Source organism: Tursiops truncatus, chromosome 18 (assembly GCF_011762595.2).
Source record: "Tursiops truncatus isolate mTurTru1 chromosome 18, mTurTru1.mat.Y, whole genome shotgun sequence".
In the NCBI taxonomy this organism is placed as follows: Eukaryota; Metazoa; Chordata; class Mammalia; order Artiodactyla; family Delphinidae; genus Tursiops; species Tursiops truncatus.
In genome coordinates this window covers 20,056,963-20,082,430 of record NC_047051.1, presented here as the reverse complement: position 1 = coordinate 20,082,430, position 25,468 = coordinate 20,056,963, and the positions used below count along the sequence as shown (strand labels likewise).

General features: G+C 41.1%; 1 protein-coding gene and 1 long non-coding RNA gene across 2 annotated transcripts in view; one reads left to right on the top strand and one right to left on the bottom strand.

The window, feature by feature from the left end:
* LOC109550218 (uncharacterized) overlaps positions 1–6,497 on the top strand; it is a 38,790-nt gene extending 32,293 nt beyond the window's left edge. The window contains exons 5-6 of the long non-coding RNA XR_012327676.1: positions 1,700–1,744; positions 6,219–6,497. This is a non-coding gene — a long non-coding RNA (uncharacterized lncRNA). The remainder of the gene's footprint in view (positions 1–1,699; positions 1,745–6,218) is intronic.
* HTR2A (5-hydroxytryptamine receptor 2A) overlaps positions 1–25,468 on the bottom strand; it is a 57,585-nt gene that overhangs the window by 10,454 nt on the left and 21,663 nt on the right. The window lies entirely within an intron of this gene.

Genomic DNA, 25,468 nt, shown 5'->3' with positions numbered 1-25,468 from the left:
AAGGGAAAAGGTGGCTATGAAATGCAGCACCTGAGAGAGAATCAGGAGACCTGGGTTTATTCCTGACTGTCCTAACTCATAGATCTAGAGCTGTTGTTTTTCTCAAAGCTCTCTTTCAAGTAAATTAAATAGGTATGTATTAGGAAACTAGAGCATGATACAGTGGGGAAAGCACAGACTAGGGCATCACAAGACACAGGTTTGCACCATCACTAGCTGAGTGACCTTAGGCTGCTGAACTTTAAAGCCTCCCTCTGGAAGGTGGAGATAATAAAAAGAGGCCTTCCCTAATTTACCTACAGGGCTTTGGTGAGAAAACAGTGAGGTGATGTGTCAATTATTTTGTAAACTCTTAAGTTCAAAGTGATTATTATTAACTTGGCACTATGCTTGATTCTGTGGGTACCACAGAAGACCTTTGAGAACCTTCATGAAGTCTAAGATCTTGTAGGGAAAATGAAATAGACACAGGTGATTTAGAAAGACAGCAGTGCAGGATAGAATGAGATCAAGAGGCAAAACAGGTGACAGGGATAAACACTCCTACACGATGTCAGAATGTGATGATCATTGTGGGTTAGTGTCTCCAGGAAAGAGTTGTGTAGGGGACAGGATGGCTAAGCTGGGTCTTTTGGGTGAATAGACTCTGGACAGGGGTCAGGTCCAAAGGCACGGAGACAGGTATACGATCGCTGTACATCCGGGGCCGAAGTGCACTTGGCGTTGCCGGGGCTGAGTTGAGCTGGGTTTGGCAGGCAGCTGAACTCAGGAGTAAGCGCACATGCTCATCAGAGGCCTCAAGAAGGTCCTCTGTCTGTGACAGCAATCTGTTTTAGTCATTCATCCAGTGATCAAATATTAATCGAACGTACAGTGAACTAGGTACTTTAGGAATTGAGAGGAAGAAGCTGCTTGAGTCTATAATCACTACAGTTCAAGATTTTTGGCTGTCGTTCACGAACTCATCAATCCAAAGCAAGACTAGGAGGAAGAACATACGAGGTGTAAACAGAAAATCTAGGTTTAGCACTGGCATCAAATTGTTAAAATGCAATCAAGGTAAATCTGTACCTACCCTGGATATATTTTTTTAAGGCAGCTATAATGCAGGATAGCAGTTCTCAAACATTTTGGTCTCAAGACTCTTTCACACATTGAAAAATTACTGGGGACTCCAAAGCGTTTTTGTTTCTGTGGGTTACATCTATAAATATTTGCCGTATTAGAAATGAAAGCTGTGAACACTGAAGATAAGTTATCAATCCATTTTAAATGAAACGAATAAACCCATCATATATTAACATAAATAATATTTTTTATGAAGAATACTTATGTTTTCCAGAACAAAACAGTGAGAAGAGTGGCACTGTTTTGCAGTTTTGAAAATCTCTTTAATGTTTGGCTTAATAGAAGACAGCTGGATTCTCACATATGCTTCTGCTTCAGTCTGTTATATTGCATGTCAGGTATCGTCTGGAAAATTCCCCTGCACCCTCATAAAAGGATGAAACGGAAGAGGGCAAATGACACTTTATATTTTCCCAGCTTTACTGAGATATATTTGACATATACCGTTGTGTATGTTTAAGGTGTACAATGTGACGATTTGATGCACATATATTTTGCGAAATGTTTACCACAATAAGGTTAGTTAACACATCCTTTACCTCACATAATTACCATTTTGTTGTTGTTACAGTGAGAACATTAAAGCTGTGCGCTCACAGAAACACTCAAGTATACAGTAAGTATTGTTACCTATAGTCACCACGCTGTACCTTACAGTCCAGGACTTATTCGTCTTAGAACCAAAAGTTTGCACCCTCATTTCCCCCAACCCTGGGGTTGCTAACCATCATTTTACTCTGTTTGTATAGATTCCACATATAAGTGAAATCATACAGTATTTGTCCTTCTCTGTCTGATTTATTCACTTAGGATAGTGCCTTCAAGGTCCATCCATGTTGTCACAAAAGGCAGGACACAAATATATATACACCATATTTTCTTTATCCATTCATCAGTGGACACTCAGGTGTTTCCATATCTTGGCTATTGTGAATAATGCTGTGAAGAACATGGGGGTGTAGATAGCTCTTTGAGATAGTGATCTCCTTTACTTTGGATATTATTATTACTATTATTATTATTAAAATAGTATTGACCTCCCTGGCTTCCCGAAAGCATCCCGGAGATCCCTGGAACCCACATTGCAAGCCACTGACGTGTAGAAGAAAAAGCCACCAGCTTCGAATCAGAAAACTCACGTTTGGATCCCCTATGACCTTAAGCAAGCCACCTAATGTATCTGAGCTTTTTCTCCCATAAAATGGGGGATTTGGGCTATCCCTAGTGGCGCAGTGGTTGAGAGTCCGCCTGTCGATGCAGGGGACGCGGGTTTGTGCCCCGGTCCGGGAAGATCCCACATGCCGCCGAGCGGCTGGGCCCTTGCGCCATGGCCGCTGAGCCTGCGCGTCCGGAGCCTGTGCTCCGCAGCGGGAGAGGCCACAACAGTGAGAGGCCCGCGTACCGCAAGAAAAAAAAAAAAGGAGGATTTAATAGTATCCCCATTAAAGGATTCTCATGAGGACTATAAATGAGAATTGCTCTACTGGTTATAGTAAATACAGAATTGCCTAGCAGACAGAAATAACAGAGAAGAATGTTCGACAGCCTTTCTTAGTGTGCAGACCAGCTTGCTGTCATCCTTGCAGCTTAGCTTAAAATCTGTCTTGCTTGCCTCTTTTGCACAGAGGTCTGAGAAGAGGGAACCAGTTCTCTAGTCACTACAAGGGCCATGTAAAGCAAGACCATCTCCTAGACTGGCTGAGAACAGACTCCCCTGCTCTGATATTTTCCACAACTAAGTAGCAAGTGGTGAAAATTTAATGACCTCTTCTGCAGATGGTGACAATTAAGTCAACTGCCACGAGTACTGAGTAATGGGTGTGCAATGTGATATGACTTCAGAAAGTACATGTTAGGATTCACAGAGCAAGGATATAAAAGAGTTTTCTCCTGTGCACTTCCTCTGCGGGAACAAGGGCGGCCTGATGACGTCTGGGGCTTCTTTCACAGGTGCTGGGATTCGTGGAAATCAGCACGAATGGCTTTCTCCCAAGGCAGCCCCAGTGAAAGGTTCTCAAAGATGGATCTACCGCTGCTTGCTTTATCAGTCATGGATTTTGGTTTCAAGCAATAGAAGCTGATTGGGCTGATTTAGCAGAAAATGAGTTTAATAAAAGGATACTGAGTAGTTCAAGGAATTCTTGAGAGGGCTGGGCTCCAGGCTAAAATTCCAGGAGTAAAACTGCATTGCCGACCTGGTCTGATGCGGAAACTTCTGCTCTTTTCTTTGTCCACTGAGCATCAGAGCCTCCTGCCTCGTCAGTGTCACTTCTTTACTAGGGAATCAGTCATGCAGCCACTGGGAACCTGATGGCCAAGCTGTCTCCATGCTGGCAAAGACATATTTGTTCACTTTGCCCTTTTCCACATCACGGTTTTGCCAGGAACCACAGTTTTGCCATGGTCTTTGGAGGAACCTAGACCATGAGCCAATGTCCTAGCTACCAGGAAGGCTGGGAATTTGAGTTCTGCCTCTCGGGAATTTCTCCAAATATAGAAAGGCTAGTTGAAAGAGACAGGCAGCTATGACTACGGCGGGTACCCATGTCACTGGACCTAGGTACGGCCGATTTGCAGCTGTTTTAATTGGGCTGGGTGTGGGGAGATGCCTCGTCCAAAGATGGCAAGGCTGGAATTTCTAGCCTTTTCCTATTTTCCTCTTTTCCCTACGATTGTTCTCTTTCTCCGTCATCCCTGCAGTCGGCATATGTTCAAGTATCTAATACTTAAAAGTAAATCAGTCTGGAAATTACATACCAGTAGCTGTGAACCTGAATGCATACGGGACTAATGTAGTCATATAGCTGGGTTATGGGTTGGGGTATAAGATGACAGGAGAGTGGTGCTTGGAAAACTGAACAGGACAATTGGGTTCAATTAAGAAAAAACACATTGTGCAAGTCAAACCAAGCAGATCTCTGGGCCAGACCGAGTTTTCATTTTTCAATTAGCTTGGCATAGGTTTGAAGCTTTAAAAAGTGTTTTGCGGTAGATTCTTCTATATTCACATCTCTTATAGGCTTCTCATCTTGGCCTCGTCCTTGGGGTCACTGTCCCTGTCCTGATAAACCGACGCTGTTTCTACCATAAGGCTCAAACACATTTTAATTTTTGTTCCTAAGTCCTTTGATCAAGCAGCGTCTTTCTCAGCATGGGTTGCAGATGCACTCCCCTTGGACTCAGATCAGTGCTGCTGCCACACAGGTGGATAAGCTCTTGTTCTGACAGGTGTCCCTGGAGGAGGGGGACACAGAAAGTCCCTAACTAGTGACTCCCGTTTTTAACCTGAGCTGGTCTTCTGTATGGCCCTCCTGTCTTAGCCCCTCTCTCTTTGAGCTGGTAGGATACTAGAAGCTTCTTCACAGCTTCCCACTCTTATCCCCCATCCATCTGGTTGGCCCAGACCTCCAAACTTCCCATCCAGTTTAAGGGAGTCTGAGATGAAGAGCTTTGGGTTTTGATTCTCCTAGACTGTGTTTTCAGCAAGTGCTACTAAAAGTACCACTCTGTGCGATTTCATTTACTCTAACTTCTACAAGGTTATTCCTACCCTGAAATTTTACTGATGTTGGGGGAGATAAAATTTTTGTAACAACTGTTGGTGGGAATGTAAATTGATACAGCCACTATGGAGAACAGTATGGAGGTTCCATAAAAAACTAAAAACAGAGCTACCATACGACCCAGCAATCCCACTACTGGGCATATACCCTGAGAAAACCATAATTCAAAAAGAGTCATTTACTACAATGTTCATTGCAGTTCTATTTACCATAGCCAGGACATGGAAGCAACCTAAGTGTCCATCGACAGATGAATGGATAAAGAAGATGTGGCACATATATACAGTGGAATATTACTCAGCCATAAAAAGAAATGAAGTTGAGTTATTTGTAGTGAGGTGGATGGACCTCATGTCTGTCATACAGAGTGAAGTAAGTCAGAAAGAGAAAAACAAATACCGTATGCTAACATATATATATGGAATCTAAAAAAAGTGGTTCTGATGAACCTGGGGGCAGGATAGGAATAAAGAGACAGACATAGATAATGGACTTGAGGACATGGGGAGGGGGAAGGGTAACCTGGGATGAAGTGAGAGAGTAGCATTGACATGTATACACTACCAAATGTAAAATAGATAGTTAGTGGGAAGCAGCCGCATAGCACAGGGAGATCAGCTCGGTGCTTTGTGACCACCTAGAGGGGTGGGATAGGGAAGGTGGGAGGGAGACGCAAGAGGGAGGGGATATGGGGATATAGCTATACGTATAGCTGATTCACTTTGTTATACAGCAGAAACGAACACAACATTGTAAAGCAATTATACTCCAATAAAGGTGTTAAAAAATTTTTTTTTGCAACATTTGGAGAGACATTTCTCTGGTCTAATGCCTGCTTCTGAACGCTGCATCTTCCCTAATCTAAATGTGACCAAAGCTTGCAGAAAGATGTACTAATATTGGGTTAAAAAGTAGCTTTAACCAAGAAGTTTATCCAGTTGTTATCAAGAGGATGGTTTACTGGTTTTTAAAGAGCTGAAATAGAGCTTAATGATCATCTAGTGAAGCATCTTCTTTTTACATTTGATGAACCAAGGTAGAGAGATAGTAAGTAAAAAGAGTGAGAAAAAAACCTATATTTACAGATGTCCACCATAGATAGTATAGGCACTGTGTAGGTGTTCACAGATGTTAGCAAATTTCATCCTCACAAGGCACAAATGAGCCAGGAATTATTATCCCCATTTTACAGGGGAAGAAAACTGAGGTTCCAAAAGATTCTATAATTGGCTCTAGGTTTTTCAGTTAGTAAAGGAATGAGCCAGGAGTCAAGCCTAGGAATCATTTGTTTTCTTCTGTACCTTTTTTTTTTTAAGTTTTACTTTTTAAGAACTTTAGATTTACAAAAAAAATGTGCTGATAGTACAGAGAGTTCTCATATACCCACACCCAGTTTCCCCTGTTACAGACACTACATTACTGTGGTATGTTTATTACAATTAGGGAATCAATATGGATACATTATTGTAAGTTCATGCCTGATTCCCATCTTTTCAGTTTTTACCCACTGTCCTCTTCCTGTTCCAGGATCCCATCCAGCACCCCACACTACATTTTGGGGTCATATCTCTTTGGCTTCTCACGGCTGTGGCAGTTTGTCAGACGTTCCTTATATTTGATGACCTTGACAGTTTGCGGAGTACTGGTCAAATATTTTGTAGAGTGAATCTCAATTGGTATTTGTCTGATGTCCTTCTCATGGTTAGTCTGGGGTTATATGGTTTTTTAAAATTAATTATTTTTTATATAGCAGGTTCTTATTAGTTACATATTTAATACATATTAGTGTATATATGTCAATCCCAATCTCCCAATTCATCCCACCACCACCCGGCACCCCCTATGCCTCACTTTTTGTCGTGACCTTGGCCTCGTGGTCCCTAGGCTAGTAGTCCTTTGACTACATCAGAATGTTTGGTTAGCTCCTTCACTGCTTTCACTTTATAACTAATACTTTTTTGGGTTTTAGGGATTAAGAATGTTCATGGGTCAAGAGCCTTGAGACGCAAATGAATATCATGTGGGATCTTATACACTGGAGGTAGGAATAGAAACAGGAGATAGAAGTGGAAAACAAACAAAAGGGTTGTGCATTGCCACTGATATAACGAGACTTCACTCTCAGGGCTCTTCAATACAAGTATCCTATTCAAGGTCACAAATAATTCTTTAATAAGCAATAAACAAATATGTAGTTGCCTACTTGGCCTTGCAACGTGGATGTCTCTAATAGGCATCCTAACTTTACACGGCCACAACAGAGCTCTGGATTGCATCCCTCACCGCTCCGCCAACTTTCTCCACTTTCCCCGTCCTAGTTAATGGCGCTACCATCCATCTCTACACTCCAAGCCATTAAGATTCACACCGGGATTACTGCAAGAGCTTCCCCACTGCTCTCACTGTGTCCACCCTTACCCATGTAACCCTTTGCTTGAACCCTTCAGAGATCACCCATTGCACTTAGAATGACGTCTACCTCCTTACCTTGGCTGCAAGGCCTTCTCTTATCAGCCCAGCCTCCCTGTCTTTCCTCGTCTCCCAACACTCATCTCATCGCTTCTTGATGAATTGCCTGAGCTGCACTGGCTTCTTTCTGATCCTTCAACCCCATCAGCTGGTTTCCACAGAGGACTTAGGACTTGTTGTTCCCACTGCCAGGAACGTGTCCTCCATGTTCCCATGACTGGCTCCTTCTTTATCATTCAGCATCAGTTTTAATTCCCTCTCCTTAGTGAGCCCTTTCCTGACACCTTAACCTCAATTAGCCCTTGTTCACCCTGCCTGAGTCACTCTAGAGCACATTTCCCTGATTTGTTTTCTTTATAGCACTTGTCATTATATGAATTTTTCTATTGGTCTATTTATTTGCTTGTTTATTGTTTGTCTTTTTCCATGAATGTAAACGCCATAAAAATCAGGGACTTCTCCCAAGATAGTGCCTGCCACACAGTATCTAAGCATTAAAAAATAAAGAAAGATTCGTGGAATAAATGAACAAGCAAATTCAGAGGCCTTTGGGACATATGAAGAAGAGCAGAAAGCAATTATGATTAGATAATAGAGTTTCTCAGTACCTCGGTTATAGGGGTAAGGGCAAGAGGTTGCCCAAATATAGGTCATTTGGGGCACTAGAAATTCTAGTCAAATTAGGTCTTTGTAGGTGATAAAGGCAAAGCTATTAAATATGAAGGCTTCCAAGAGATAGTAGCCTTTCTCTAATACCCTGCAGTTAATAAGATCCGTCATCTTTACAGCCTAACGCTTCTTTAGGGACACTATGTAGTGGTGGTAGGGATGGTAATAATAATAATAATGTAATAGTAGTAGCAAATAGTTGTATGATATTTTCTATGTTCTAAGCACTGTCCTAAGTGCTTTACACAAATTAGCTCGCTTAATTTTCACAGCAACCCTGTGAGATACGTACTATTATTATCTCCATTTGCTGATGAAAAACTTGAGGCACTGAGAGGTTAAGTAACTTGCCTAAGGTCACACAGTAAGTGGAGGAACTAGGATTTTGAGATGCAGCCAGTCTGGCTCCAGAGTGTGTATGTTTCTTTGCTCTGTGGTTTCAGCACAGTTCAGCCGTCAGGCATGCAGGCTCGAGGGGTCAAACTACCTCATTTCAGCAAATCTGCTACTTAACAAATCACACCACTCCCGGATTCTGCATCATCAGGTCTGGATCCTGAAATTCATGCTGGGCCCTAGCTATGAAACATGCTGATGAGTGCAAGCCTCCTTCTTTTTTTGTGTATCAGTTTCACATTGAGAGCCATTTAGATGCTATTCACGGGAAGGCCAGTCATGGCTTTCCATAAGAGAGAAACAAAAATGAAGAGAGACGATATGGAACCGGTCGTTCAGGAGCTTAAAGTTAAGGAGGAATTATCTACTATAAGTCTTTAATGCACATCTCCCAGTTTTTTTAATTTGACATTTTTACATTAACATGAACAATTTTAACATTTTTAAAATTACCTCCACTATTTTTTTACACTCATTCTCTTTCCCTGGTTCTCAGCTGATTGATATCCTGCACCTGCGCTGAGGTTGAATGCTTTCCTTCCAAGTTAACCTTTAGATGATTTCATGGATGGGGGTGGGGCAGAAACCCTCTGAAAATGAATGCAAAAGTTTATGCCCTTCTGACTATGTAAAACTTTCAGGGGAAAGGTAATCTCGCAAAACTCTGTAACACAAAAATGATTCTGGACCATTGAACCTGGATATACAAAGGCTACATTTGTGTGTGTGTGTGTGTGTGTGTGTGTGTGTGTGTGTGTGAGAGAGAGAGAGAGAGAGAGAGAGAGAGAGAGAGAGAGAGAGAGAGAGTGTATGTGCCTCCTGATAAAATCACAGCTTCACAGCTTCATAGTTCCATATCTCCTGGAGAGTGCGTTTCTTAGAACCATGGAAGCAGTTTATACTTTAAAAACACATCAAGAGACACAAGTCACAGTCAAAAATTTAATGAGCCAGTTAATTTTAAGGAAAGGCAGGAAAATGATAAAAGGATGACCTTTTTGATGAATTGTGTATTCAGGTTAAAACACATGCACACACACGCACGTGCACACACACACCACAAAACACATTAGTATTCTGGGGAGAAGGTAATTTGCTAGTTACATACGTGTTAAAATTGAAGCAATTCTTACAGTAAGTCAGACCAAAAAATACTTTCACATAGACAAAAGACAACTTTCATACAAAGGAAACAGGAACTCTGAAAAATTGCTCAGTTGTCCAGTTTACAAGGGTAGGATGGTTTTAGAGCAAGTGGGAGAGAGAGAGACCCTCCTTTTAACAACATTTTGGGCATGGGGGTAGTGGTGGATCCGGTTAAGTAAACTGTGAACTTCTTGATGATACGCTCACTGCTTTTCTAAACAGTGAGCAAGGTAGCAATAGTAGCAAGGTACTGTTTAATCAGCTCCAGCCCACTAAATTCTTAAAACTGATACATTTTGTGGGGGACAGAATAATGATCCCCTGAAATGCTCACATCTAACTCCGGGAACCTGGGTACGTTGTATTTCACAGCAAAGGGTACTTAAGGTTGCAGATGAGAATTAAGGATGCCAATCAGTTGACCTTCAAACAGGGCGGGGATCCTGGATCCTCCAGGTGAGCTCACTGTAATCACAAGCGTTCTTAAGGAGGAAGAGGGAGGCGGGAGAGCCAGGTCAGAGTGATTCAGTCTTGGAAGATGGCGGCCGGTGGACTCTGGAAGCTGGAGCAAGGTGGCGAGGTGATGCTTTCCCGCAGCCCCTGGAAGGAACGCAGCCTTGCTGACGTCTTGACTTGGCCCGGTAAGACCTATTTTGGACTTCTAACTAGACTTGAAGGTAACACTTTTTTTTTTTTAAAGTTGGCAGAAGTGTTGCGTAAGTTTGTGATAATTGTTACTGCAGCAACAGGAAGGGAACACACATTGCCTGGACCGGTTCCTTCTCTGATACTTGGGTGTTGCTGTAAGTAGGCACATTCAGGGGTTCAGCCAGAGAGTGGGGCCTTTCCAGCCTTTGCTTGTCCACAGCGCCCTCTGCTCCCACTGTTTTGATGGTACTGCCTTTGTTCATTTGGAGTGAGATTCACCCGGCAAACTCGTCAAAACTTGATGAGTTTCGATGCCATCCAAGCTCATGTATGAACTTTTAAACCTTCCTGTGCGGAAGAAAACTGTTCCACAATATGAAAAGCAGCCTTGTTTTTCACCTTTATTGTTATTAAAGTGCAATTCACAGCTGTAGCCACCTGGGGTGAAATGAGCATGAGACTGGGGGACCGAAGCCCTGCCTTTTGTCCTTGGCCCTTCCTCTTCCTCATACAAGCTACGGATGTGATGGACTTGTTCTCCCATAAACATTTACAATAACTTTGTCAAGTTCCTCAAATCCTTTTGATACTTGAATTGAAACTGTGGGTTTAATTTGGGGGGAAACTAACATCTTCTGCAATTTACGATGTCAAATTATCCCAATATGAACATGTTATATCTTTTTAACTGGCTAAGTCGTATTTTGTCTATAATAATTTAAGGCTTTTTTGTCATAAAGGTCTTGGGAATTCTTATGTCATCTGTCTTGCATCCAGTATTGCTGCCTGTGTCCATCTGTGTGGTTGTTATTGTTCCCTTGTATGGTGTGTTACTTCTGAATTGTCAGGTAAAGGTTGGGCTACTAGTATTTCCTTTATAGATTTGCTTCTCATAGGCCTAAGTATTTTTTTCTGGAGTTTGTTCTGAGGATTTAAGCTGCCACAGCTGATTGTGTACAGCAGGAGAAGGGGTTTTACAGCTCATGCCCTAGCCTGTGTGTCTCCTGGTGATTCTATTCGGTGTGTGGGGGGAGGATGGACCTTAGGGCGAGGACCTCTAGCATTAAAATGTGGGCTCGAAGATCCCCCACTTGCCCACATCCTGCCTGAATGCCTCCACGGCACCTGCGTGGGCTGCTGCTCCAGCCCCCAGTCCCCTATCCCTTGGGCTGGGAGGGGCAGGAGGAAAGAAAGGTCGGGGGGCCAGCTGGCCGCTGCTCCCCTTTCCCTGGGCTCTGATTCGGCGGTTCTCGACCTTGGAGCACATTGGAACCACCTCGGAGCTTTAAAATACTGACACCTGGCCTGAACCTATAGTCTGACTTTGAGCCCCAGGGGAGGCCTAGGACAGAAGGTTTTTAAAACTCCACAGGTGATTCTTATGTGCTGTGAAGGCTGCAGCCCTGGCCTGAACTTAGCCCACTGGCTGGAGGAGGTACCAGCCAAGGTTGCTGTTTCTTCTCTGTTTGGTCACCAGGCAAGCAGTGCCTGCCAAGGGCAGAGTGGCTCTAAGGGGAGCCCACTCCACTGTCTGTGGCTCTCGGCGCTTTTCCCCTCTGGGTTGTGTGTGTCCCACGTGTGGACCTGATCACCTTCTGTTTTCCTAGAGCTTTTCATAGCTTTTATGCTAGTTCTATGATTCCCCAATTCCCCTCTTCTGTTAGGTTTTAGAAGAAGTAGTCTGCAGTCCCAGTGAATCTGCCTTTGTAATAGCACCTGGAGGTCCTTCTTTTAAACCTGGAAGACTAAAGGGAAACCAGCCTGAGAAACTAAGCCAGAAGGGCCTGGTCATCAGTAGCACGTATATTTTCCTCCAGACGTTATCAAATTGTAGGGGGAGGGGCTCTGGACACAGTGTCAAGTCTGGGATTTGAGTCTTTCCTAACAAAGTTTATCCCTCAGAGTTGTGAGGATTAAATGAGAGAAAGTGGCAAGGCCCCCAGTGGCATCTTTTAGGAGATGCTCACAGATGTTAGCCGAACTTGAACTCTTGTGGTGTGAATAGGACAGAAACATTCATTAACTGATGTGTGACGGGAGGATCAATGCTCTGAGAGTAAGAGAATCATCTAGCAGGTGGTGTTACAAATATCAAAGGCTTAGGTATTTTTCCGTGGCTGTGAGCCATACCTTTAGTACTCTTGTTACGATTGCTTTTAGACTCTGTTAACAGTTAATTAGACTCCTCTGTTAGCCTGTAAGAGGGACACATAATGAGCTCATACAATTTAGCTCATTTCAGGCTTGTACTGGCTTGAGGTAGAAGCTGCTAGAATTGACTTTTATTGTCAGGAATTCCAGTGATGGTCTGTTTTTCTTTTCTATTTTTTTTTTAGCCTCTATTAGAATAAAACATCACTATTCCAGGTCTGGCCCTACCTGACTTCAACTCTTTCTAGGCTGAAATTTTCCCAGGGATTTTATGGTGTACGTCACTAATAAAAGAAGTCAGCAGAGACTCCCTAGGTTCAGGGATGTGATCATATAATTAACATTTGATTAAGGGAAAAACAGCACAGCATTTGGTTAAGATCACAGATTACATCCCACTCTCCCCGCCACCCATCCGCAACCCCTGGCTTTAGTTGAAGAGTATTCCTGGAAAAGATGTTGAAGTCCTAATTCCCAGTATCTGTGAATGTGACCTTAATTGAAATTAGTTTTTGTTGATGATCGAGTTAAAATAAGGTCATGAGAATGAGCCCTAATCCAGTATGACTGGTGACCTTATAAAAAGGGGAAATTAGGGTGCAGAGAGGAAACACACAGGGATCACATCACATGAGATTAAGGTAGAAATTGGGTGGTGCATCTATCAAGACGAGGAATGCAAAGGATTGTCAGCAAAACACCAGAAGTTGGGAGACAGGCATGGAGCAGACTCTCCCTCACGGCCTTCAGAAGGAACCGACCCTGCCGATGCTTTTATTTCGGCCTTCTGGCTTCCAGAACTGTGAAACAATACGTTTCTGTTTGAGTCACCCTAGGAAACTAGTATACCCTCTTCCCTTCACTCTGCCTCCTCGGAGAAGTGATGCTATGGATGGGTCAGATTCAAGGACACTCATTGAATTATTAGGTTGAAACATGAGAAGGTTGATAGTTAGCTACCTTTGGCCTTCAGAAAGGAGTTTCACGTGATCCAACCTAACACTTTTCTTGTATGAGACCCTAGATAAACCTCATTAGGGTGGGATGGGGGGCCTGTCTCTCATTTCCACTTCTTCCCTCGTCTGGAGTGTGAAGGGGCTCCCAGCTGGGAGATATCCTGGCCGCGTTTTCTCTGGCCTTTGCTTATGCGTCTGTAGATGCTCTTTATGACGTGTAGCCAAACCGTAACAGACGGAACTCCAAATTGCTTTCCCTCAAAAGGTCTGAGGTGGGGTGGCAGGTGGGGACCTTTTGGTGTTCTGAAGGGCCTATGAAATGTTAAGATCTGGAAAAATGCAAAACACGTGTGTGTAACCTTTTCAAAGAAACGTCTAAGTGTCAATACAATGTAACATCTAACAGGGCTGACCTGGCTACGTTAATATGCCACATTGAACATGTTTAAGATGATGTGGGTGGAGGGTCTAGAATAAGAGTTACCAAAGGTCTTAAACAACCCTGGACATTGGGGCAAATGGTCTTTCCTCTGGCTACCACCATCTGATACTTAAAACTCTTCCTTGCTGGTATATCCTTGACATTCAAGATAAGAGACTGGATTTAGGACAAAAGGGGTAGAACAAAGCAATCCTTTGTCCTGCTTCATCCTCTGGTTATACATTTCGCTTGGAAAACTGAGAGTGTTCTAAACAGTGGGTTAAGAACAAGATTCAGGCGTTTGTGTCCTGCTAATATGATTCTCATTCTCCTTATAAGAGTACCCAATTTGAATAGTTTTTCTCTGTAAAAATCCCTCATTAAAATAAAGCAAAACAGTAATCCCTCATGGCTTTCTAATCAACCTAATAGGCAATTTAGAAAAGACTTGAAATAAATGCAAACACTAGGTACAACTTTATCTTTGCAGTGAATTCTCAATAAACCTAATTACTTAACCTCTGTTTTTCCCAACAAAGACGGACGGGAAGTAAAGACGTAGGAATGTTACTTCACTCACTATGAGCTTATGAAACTCAAGAGATAAAAATTGCAGCAGGGTTTGGAATAGAAATGAGTCTTTTAAATGGATATGGGGCTTGGCTAGACCTCTACCTTATGGAATATCGATCTGTTAAGTCAGTACGAGTCTTATATATACCTTAAACTTCGTGAAAGGTAACTTCAGCGTGCGTTTCTCTAGTGGAGCCTGTTCAACTCTTAGTCCAAAATACTAGGCCGAACGGGACTACTGGTATATCTAGTATGGTGGTTCTTATATATTGCTCTCTCACAGTACTTTCATCCTGGGATCAGGGTTTCTTATGAAAAGGCTTATAACTTAGGTTAAAGGGATATCATTAACTACTTATCATTCATGGGGCAAATAATTCTTGAATGTCTCCTAAGTGTCGGGCATGGTGCTCAACACCAAGGATACAACCTTGGCCAAAACAGCCCCTGACGTCAGAGTTTACAGTTCCGTAGAAGGCATTACTAACAGGGTAATACATCCTAGGGTAGCAGCAGTTTCAGGCTACAATGAGGGGCACAGAAGGGCACTTGGATTTGGGGACAGATCAAGAAAACTTTCTGTAGAAAGGGATCAAAAACTGAGACCTCAAAATTAAGGCTTTATCCAGACAAATTGGATACATTCCCTAGAGACAAGAAAGCACAGCACATAATAAGAACGGAAAGTAATTCAATATGAGGTAAGGATCCTCCAGAGAGAGATGAGCCTGAAGAGAGATGCAAGAGCTATATCTTGGAGGGCCTTGTGAGCCATTTGGAGCAGTTTTAACTTTATCCTGAGGGCCATGGGCAGCCATTAAACGATTTAAGGCAGAGAATGGAAATGATCGGATGAAAGGTCTGGCAGTGTGGAAAATGGATTAGAAGGGAACTAGACCGGTAAAGAGGCTGACGCAGTACACAAGGTGAGAAAGTGACAGCAGTGGGGACAGAGAAAAGTGGAGGATTCATAAGACATTAAGAGAAGGGGTAGAACTTCGTGATTAGGTGTGGGTACAGGAAGAAAAATGAAGACTGAAGGTTTTTAGCTTTGTAGAGTGGAGCCTGAAATAGAAAACAAGTTTTAGGGCTTCCCTGGTGGCACAGTGGTTGAGAGTCCGCCTGCTGATGCGGGGGACACGGGTTCGTGCCCCGGTGCGGGAAGATCCCACATGCCGCAGAGCGGCTGGGCCCGTGAGCCATGGCCGCTGAGCCTGCGCGTCCGGAGCCTGTGCTCCACAACGGGAGAGGCCACAACAGTGAGAGGCCCGCGTACCGAAAAATAAAAAAAACCCAGAGAGGAAGAGCTTTATGGAAAGAAGTCCAACTTATACTATGTTGTCTCTATGACTATATTCTTAAGCAGAGAGATCCTGAGTGAGCCTTTCTCCAGAAGCTGGCTTAATTGGATTCCAACCAGGCAGAATGAATTCTTAATCAGAACATATTTTATTTGCTTAAAATGAATATTGTTGCAGTTACCCCCTATTTATTAACAAAGTGGTTATTAACAGCTATCAGTGGCTGACCTTGACAGATTCCATTACTGAAATAATGAAGTCTGATGGGTTACTATTAACATTTGCTAATGGTTTTACATTTGCCAAGCAAGAGATTGGAGTGAAATAGAGCTGCTTACTCAGGCAGGTTGACCCCAGGGAGATGGAAGGAAGTAATGAAAAGCACAGGGAGCTTGATGAAAAATGAATGGCTCCCAGGAAGAATTTCTACAAATGAATGCAAATTCAGATATAGATCTTTTAATCACCATGTTGAAAGGTTGATTACTTAATATTAGAATCACCAGATGTTTTTGTTGTAGGCAGAAATGGGAAAATAGGAATGTATCCCTTTAGAAGGTCCTAGTCATTTCATAATAGCTAGTAGGAAACTGAACCAAAATGATAAAATGAAGAAAGCAACCAGGTTCAGAGCCAAATGGAGGAGAAAAGCTTAGCAGCAAGAAAAGGAGAATAAGATGAAACCTATTGAGTGTTAGCATTTCTGAAACTTGGAGTTTGGGATTCCAAAGGATATGATTTTATTTTATTTTTTCTCCTAAGCAGCTTCCTTCTCACTGACATACTTTTAGATTGTGAAAAATGTCCTCCCCTTATCCCCAAAACCATTATTAAATTTTCAGCACCTCTAGACACATGACCCAGCAGCAAATACCAACACAGCTCCTTCCCCCACCCCTCCCCCACCCCCAATCAGCTGTGGGCCAAGGAGTAAACTTGCGCTTCTGATATAGTTTGGGAGACATAGAAAGGTCTGTTTTCAAATTGTCTCTCCCACCTTCCCCAGATTTTCCCATCAGATTCATTTCTTTATATCGCACGTCTCTATCTTTCTGGCACTCTCTACTTAAAATGCACCCATTTCTGGAAGGCGTGATAACTTAGAACCCATTAGCTCTTATCAACTAAAACCTTATCGCAAATAGAAGCCCTGAAGGGGCTGAAGCAGATGGAATTAATTATTTTGGAGAAATTTCCCCTCCTCCAAGTGCTACTTTGCAGAGGTGGAAAAGCCTATTTGCGCCTCTCTTACAACTCTGGATGGGAGGTTCCTTCTCTGGCTTAATCTCTATTGCCCAGACTTCCTGGATCACTAATTACCGAACTGAAGTCAGTTTCTTTTATGCTTTTTACCTATTGCCAAAGAGCCCAAGGTAATGAGGAATACTGGATCCATGTGGGGACAACCCCCCTTTAGAAGACAAAAAGAGACGGTCTTGCTGTTGCCTGCCCTTTAGTTCCTGGGAGATGGAGCAGGATCCTACTAATTTCTGACATAAGAAATTAGCTGCGGACTTGAAAATGACCTCTGTGCGAGCATGCAAGATAGAGAACCAGACGACAGTGAAGAAGTTCCTTGTCAGATTTGACTCTTACAATGAATCAAATTTATTGTACCTTCTGTAAGTGTACTTCAACCCAGCAGTTGGTGCGCAGTATATAGGCAAAGCGTACGGTTTTGAACCAATCAATTTAAGCATTTCACACTTTAGAGGAGGTGACTCACAGAGAGTAGCTCCTTGAAAAAAGTTTCTTCCCCTGTGTTCAGTCATTAAGGGCCTATTCTGCAGGTACCACAATCTAAGAATAGAGGTAAGCACTGTATAAGATATGTCCTATGCAAATTAATGTATAGGGAGGGCAAACTATACTATCAAGTTTAATAAAATATAAGCAGGACAAGGAAAATTAGCAGGGAAAAAAGTACTGTAGAACTTTGGGATAGATCCAGGGTGGCTCTGAGGGATATAGAGGCCCCCAAAGAGAAACCACCCTAATAGGAAAGAGGAATGGGGAAATAAAACTGGCTGACCCTTGATTGGGAGATGCAGCTGTTAGTGACTCCTATTAAATGAAGTCTTTGTAAGACAACTTACAACATCTGTTGGGGCAGTTAACTCTAAGGGTGTCCTCTAATTGGTAAGAACTTCGCTGGTAAAATACTCCACTTTACAGAACTTGGAGGCAAGACCTACAGGAAGAGTAAGAAGTGAGGGGTGGGTGGGATCGGAAATGATATTTCAACCCTGAAGCCAAAGAATCTAGTAACTGGGGGAAGAGTAGGCAGGTCCTAAGGGAGATAAGGTGCAAGTGAGGTGAAGTGAGGGTGGAGAAATAGGCAGGTGCTTGAGGGCAGAAGGGCTTATTTAGCATTAAGCTGAACAAAAGCATTTCAGTCATCCTAAGGGAGAAGGAAGCCATTGAAAAGTTATTAAAAGGTCTTTATTTTACATAGCTCAGACCTCTGAATTCTGTGAATAATGAACCAAACCCGTGGTGGTTTAAACACTCAAGTGTTCATCTACAAATTAACTGGGTTAATAGGTGTATGTATTAATGAGTATATAAACAATTTCGGCACGTTGTGACCAGTTGATTACTATGAAGGCTTTTATGGAGAATGAAATATACAGAGTACAGGGACCACAGCTGACTTTTTCTTGACGTAAATAATGGTAGGACTTTCTTGATTGTGAATCTTATCAAGTACTGAAATCCAACTTTTTTAATAAAGTAGTATAGGGGGTTAGTTTTCCTAAGTTATAAGGAAGTTGGTGAGAGCATATGATTGTTATATGCAACATTTTCAATAACACAACACGTGAGGCAAAGAACTATAGTAAGGCAATACACCCAAGGAAAATTAAGTTCTTTGCTTGGTTCATTTTAACACTTTATTTGAATAACCCTATTTTGGACTATGTAGAAAAATACTGGTACTACTTATAAAATGATATTTGTTCTACAAATAAAACAAATTATTGGTGGAAATATTAAAAGAGTAGAATGCTTTTAAGCACTTGTTGGTCATTTCCGTGTAAATGACTTAAATCACTAATTATACAAGTTTTCAATTTAATCCTCAAAGAAAATATCAAGGGCCTCTATACTGACAGTCTCTTTGGTATAACCCTGTTTTACCATGTACGTTTGAGAGTAAAGTTTCTTTAAAATCTGTAACTTAGGTTCTTTAACTCAGACTTATTTTCCCGGCAATTAGTCAGTCACATTATAAATGGTTATACAATTTTGAGTTAGCATATTACTTGTATAGACTTTAAGGGCAAATACAAATTAAAAACGAGGATAAATACTCCTTATTACAAATAAGGGAAGAGGCCTTATTTCTTCTTCTTATCCCTTCCCTTCTCTTAGAGCATTTTCTTTTGTAAAGTTGTAAATTCTTTCTTTGGCTTTGGGCTTTAAATCTTTTAAAAAGCCTCTTTCAAGTCTTACAACTAGGAATGTCTTTCCCAAGGACCAGGGAGCTAACTCTTTGAAATGCCATCAAGGGAGATAGGACCTTTAAATAGCAATAGACAGGTCTAGAGGCTACAGTTCAGAACTATTGGATTCAAGGCAAAAACATTTTTGGGGTCATTTACTTAGCGTATATGTATATATGGGTACGTGTATGTATATACACGCCTGTGCTATTGGGGGCAGGGGGAGGATGAATCTGAAGTATGGAATGCTCAGCAACACTTATCACTGACTGGAGGATACACAGACTGAAGGTGAAGCACTCCTAAAAGTTGTTAGCAGCAATGGGAACGTGTGGATGCTCAGAACAAGGTAAGCTTTTCTGGGCTCCCTCCAGCCATCTCATGAGACCTTTTTGCTGTCTTCATTATTTTCAAGTTCTGCTGTCTTTATCTTGCCTACATCCTGGGAATCCTAAGAGGATTCATTTGTAAGAGTTTTATAAATTGCTTTGTAGATTAAAATTCTCTATAAAGTGTTTATTACTCTGAGCAGTCCTGACTTGGAGAGATTAGACGTCTGACAGTTGACATTTCCAGAGAAATGCATCTGTGTTATTAACCCAGGAGGCTGGCTCGCACAGACAGTTGGATCAGGTGATCCGCTTCCTGATGTGCTTATCTGTGAAGCTGACCCATCCTTCAGCCTTAGCCTGGCCTCACAGTTCTCCCTTCTCTGCTTCCTTCTTTTTCCTGGGGTCTCTCAGCTCTTGGGCAGATCCACCCTAGACCTGCCTAAAGGCCTTAGGGTAGGGAGAGGCTGAGGAAAGACAGTGGTGCACAGTGGAAATAGTCATGGACTTCAAGTCAGAAGACGTGCATTGGACCAATTCTGCCTTCTTAATTATGAAATCCTGACTAGCTACTGAGTCTCCTTGAGCTAGTTCTCATTTAACAAATTTGTTGAGCACTAACTATTGGGCTTGGTATAGTATGTGGGGCTGGAGATTCATCAGAGAAGTAGACTACAAACCCCTACCCTCATGGAACTTTCATTTCAGCTGAAGATAAAACATAAGTAAATATATAATAGAAGCTAATAAAATACGGTAGAGGAGGAAAATGGATGGGGAATAGATGGGAGAGAATGTGATAACTTCTCTGGGGAGATCAGGGTAGGCCTCACAAGAAATAAACATTTGAGCAAAGGCTTAAAGCAAATGAGGCAATAGAACATGTACCTATCTTGGGAAGAGCTTTCCAAATTGAGTCCAGAAACAGGAAAATAGGAAAGTAAAACCTAGTTGTTGACCCTTGCCTGGAACTAATAACGACAACAGCATATTCTTAAAATGCTTACTGTATGCTAATCATGTAGTAGACATGAGTTATCTGGCATATATCTTACATCTAAAATATCTTATTCTGCAAGCTGGTTACTAGCTGACCTTCATCCCGGAAAGTGAAGGCTAACCCCCAAATGTTAACAAATTCCCAGCTCTCGGGGAAGGGGCCATTTTCAATTTGAATGTCGTATTCTACAATCTACCATTTATGAATTTATATCAACATTATGACAGAGCCTGGTACTAATGTGAATACAATGTATTATAAAATTGTGGAGACAATTCTTCCTGGAACTTTGAGTTGCTATTTCTCCAGAGTATCTTTTCGAAGATGTCTGAATAGTGAACAGCCTTGGATGGTACAGTGTATCCATCTGAAGCAAAGGGGGAGGTTGCTTACTGCTTATCATAAAGGATTTGGGTTCGTGACACTCAGATTCCTTTTCTCTGTGCAATCTACTGCGGCTCCCTTGGCGTTGCCCTGTGTGAAACGGGGCTCAGGCAACAGCACAAGAAAAGGATGATATGCTGGCTGTTACTGCGGGAATCTCTGGTCCAAGAGTCTCACGTCATCTGCCAGCATCCATGAAACTGTGGCAGGCCTAACCTGTTAGCTTGCAAGTAAAGTAAAAATCTAAGATGCACCCTTCAATCTTCATGTGCACTTTTGGAATGAATTGGCAATTTTGTTAGACCAAGGGGAATAGTTAAAGGAATGTAAGAAATGATGATATACCTTATAACAAGTTATTGAAGAATTTCCTGAAGTCTAAATGTGAACTTTGTCCTGATTGAGTACAAAATACCCAGATAATGTAGGAAATAGTTCATCAAACTTGTCTCAGCACTGCTGCAAAGAGGGGGTCAATTCTTAAGTAGCTGGTTTCCTTAGGCAACTGGGAACCTAGTCAGTTAAGTTCACAAGTTTATATTATCAGTGGAAATTCTGTTTCCATATTCAAGCACATTTTTTCCCCCATCTCTCTAAAGGTATGGGGATGTGTTTTCCCTAAAGAGGTCAGATTTCAGGGAGCGCAGTACATTGAGTAATCTGAATGCTCAGTATTCTTGGATGTGCGATGCTACCAGAGCCAGGGCAGAGTCAAGCTGAATGGAGTTACTGAACGTGTTTGTGTGGCTGAAATGCAGCTTGAAGATGAAATGGAAGGCAAAACTCTGACAGCTTGGTATTGAGATTTAACGTTTTGTACAAGGTTCTTTGAGGGTGAAGGCATGGCTGAGAACAAAACTATTCAGAAGATGATGTATTTGGAGGAATTGACCATATGACCAAAAGCAAACTCCTACTCAAGGAATTACAAACTAACACTTCCCTAAAATATCATTGGATTTTTTTTCCCCTTAAATTAGGGAACTGCACCTTTAAAGATGTATAACTATTATACCTAGTTGTTTGAGAGAGACTACTCACAGGGGGTATACCTTAAATTGCCTATATTTGACTGAGTTTCTATTTTATCCTTTACACAGAATTTACATCATTTATCTTCAGGCACTTCCCCAAGGAGGTCTGGCTATTCATCCTTGAAATACCAAAAGGGCTTATAAAGTAATCTACATTCCGTAACAACTGGAAGATTGCCATTTGTAAAGATGGAAAAATTATTCTCAGCTTTTAACATTGTCACATAGAAATGTCAATACTTTAAAATAATTATAGGAAAAACATTTTTTGCAAGTCTACTTTTTTATTCTCAGATAACTTGTTGGATTATAATACTTGAGGTGATAAAGTCACTTTAAGGAATTGGAAGGGAGTAAAATGGGAAACTAGATTGAAAGAACAGTGACACCAAAAGCACAAGCAACAGAAGAAAAAATTAGACATCATCAAAATTAAACTTTTGTGCATCAAAGAACACTATCAAGAAAGTAAAATGACAATCCATAGAATGGGAGAAAATATTTGCAAATTGTATCTGACAAAGGTTGAATATCCAGGATATATAAAGAATTCCTAAAACTCAAACATTCTAATTAAAACGGACAAAGGACTTGAATAGATATTTCTTCAAAGAAGATATGCAAAGGTCAATAAGCATATGAAATAACACTAATCATTAGGGAAATGCAAATCAAAGCCACAGTGAGAGAACACTTTACACCTACTAGGATGCCTATAACAGACAATAACAAGCTTTGGCGATGATGCAGAGAAATTGGAATCCTTGTACATTACTGGTGGGAATGGAAAAATGCACAGTTACTGTGGAAAATAGTTGGGCAGTTCCTCAAAAACTAAACATAAAATTACCATATGACCCAGCAACTACATTCCTCAGTAGATTCCCAAAATTGAAAATGGGACTCACAGATCCTTGTATGCCGATATTCATTACAGCATCATTCACAATAGCTGAAGGATGGAAACAACCCAACTGTCCAACAGAAAATGTACATGCAATGGACTATTCAGCTGTAAAAAGGAATAAAGTTCTGATAACGTGCTATAATATAGATGAACCTTGAAAACATGACAAGTGAAATAAACCAGACAAAAAAGGACAAAGTTTCACTTACATGAAATATCTAGAATGGATAAATTCATATCCAAAATAGATTGGAGGTTACCAGGGGCTGGGGAAGGAGGGAATGGGGAATAATTGCTTAACGGTCAGGGTTTCTGTTTTGGGGTGATAAGTCTAGAAATAGATAATGGTAAGGGTTGCATAAGATTATGAATATAATACTCCTAAATTGTATACTGAAAATGGCAAATTTGTTATTTAACCATAATTTGTTTAAATGTACATACCTTTCATTTGTGACTTTTAAATAATTTAGCTTCTAAATTGGTCAAGGGAGTTTTTAAAACGGAAAAAGTAAAATTATTGGGACCAAGTAAATATATCTGAGGTAATTATAGGTGAGTGAAACTAAAAGGACAAATAGACTACTGTAGGGATAGAATAAGATCAAATTATATGCCAAACTACTGTTTTGAATACACTACTTTATTAGTCAAAACTAGTTGGGAAAATAGTTGGGAATTGGGAAAATGGCTAATAGACTATATCAACATGAGGGAATAACTTGTAGCCATTAACATCATAATTATGAAGCCCATGTGGAAAAATAAAAGCACATTAATACAACATTATATGATGTATCAGAATATAGAATAGCATATATAATACGTTTGCTAAAATACATTTTATGTGGGAGTCAAAACAAAAAACAGTTCTAGGAAAAAAATATTTCTAATGCTTTTGCTTTAATTTTTTCAAAAAAGGAAAAGTGAAACATTGGTGGGCTCAGTACTTTCTCTCTAGTAATTACCTATTGTGCAAAGTAATGCTGGTGTTTTGAACTAGATTCCCTTTATCCTGGAGGTGTATCAATTATATTCAATTTTAGTCTGAAGACATGTCTAAATTGGGCTACAATTAACGACAGCAGAGTTAAATCAGTGGTTTTAAAGGTGTTATAAGTTAAACTCCAGTTAAGTGTTGCTTGGGATCTCATGAAATATTCTCATTTAATTGCCAAGACTTCAGGGTTCCTTTTATATAACTCTAGGACTATAGAGTTAGGAAATTGGTAGTCCAAACTCATTTTACAAGCAAGGAAACATATACACAGCCTGTATTCTGAAGAAAGCCGGATAGTAGCCAGGTTGCCTGGGTCTTCATACTTTGCTCATATCCAGTGCTGTACGTGCATGACAATGTATTATAGCCAGAGGAGCTTAGTGCTGGAAGATTCATCTTCAAAATGTTGTTAGCGTATTGCTGTTAATACTAAATTAACCAAACCCGTCATCCCTTCTCTCCTCCTCCAACTTTTAGGATATTTTACATTGTGAGAATTATTTCAGCTTATCAGTAATTAGACTTTTCAGCATGCTAGAAGCTTAATGCAGAAAAAGCTTTCTAAAGAAATATAAATGCAACCTGATTCATATTTCATATCTTGTGAAAAATCTGTTAAAAGCCCATAAACTAAACAGGTCCATTTTTGATCTGAAAAACAAAAAAGGAAATCAATCGCAAAACCCTGTCTTTTATCACTTGAAGCTGATTAAAAGAGAACCCCCTTCTGGTCCATCAGTCCCCTCCTGGCCTAATTCAGGCTGCTGAGCCACTGACTGGGTTGCTAAATAATCAATTGTCTGCTCTGCATTCAACCATTATGGAAAAAGAAAAACAAGCAAATATTCTGAAAATAGACTTTTTTAGCGTTATTCTCTCGATAGGGTCTGTGATTTATTGACCCAAACCAACTCTATTTCAAAATATCAATAATTACAAAGTGTTAGCAGACTCTCCGGGTAGGCAAATGGATGGGAGTTGGAGATAACGCCACCTGTCTTGGTCAGGCCAGTGAGAGGTTTCGGTGCCTTTCTCTGTATCTGGCACCCAACTTGCTCTAAGCGTAGTTCTGAAGGTCGAATAGAATCCCTCTGTACCAGAACAAAAGCCTGTTTGTTCAACGGCTTGCTGACAATCTAGGTATTGAGACCTAACAGTAGAAAATATTATAGAGCCGGAAAGGATTATCAAAATGTGATTTAATTCTAGACAAATCCCACATAAGTCTTATGATTTCAAAAGACCTCCAGGGAAATCACTTCAGTCGTATCTTTTATTTCTTCCTCTTCAATTCAGGTCATGTTCATGATGTGCAATGATAGCTTTAAAAATCATGGTGCTCTTTGAAATGTGAGAAGGTACCTTGGTTACCTTGACCAGTTTGGAATGAAAACCGTTCTTAAATTTAGATTTTTAAATCAAAGATAAAAGATTATAAAGAATCCAAGGCCAATGCACCTGGTTGAGGAAATCAGGATTGGCTCATTAAGGGTCAGTTTTGCCAGCATTTATCAAGTGCCTACTGTGCTAGTGATGAGTGAATCAAAGACAATAAGACATGACTCCTCCCTGCACCTGAGAGGTAAGAACCCAGTATGCTCTACTGCACGGGTTGATAGCTCTGTGCAACACTATCATTGGTTCGTTGCAAACAAGGGTACGTGCAATGTACTTATCTGAAATTTTAGAAAGTGCATATGTGAGGCAATCTCTGAGAATAGATATTAAAAAGTCCATCCCAATTCTAAACTGATGGTTCAGACAGTGCTGCTTGGTGCACACCAATTCTTGGGCTTCCCTTTGCTTTCTCCCGAATCAGATTATCTGGGAGTGGGCCCTAAGAAGATGCACTTTCCTGTGATTCTAACACACTTCCATTGTTTCCTTAGAGAAAAGTCATCCTTCACAGCAAGTTTCTCATCCAAGGGTGAAACGGTCTTCAGTGAT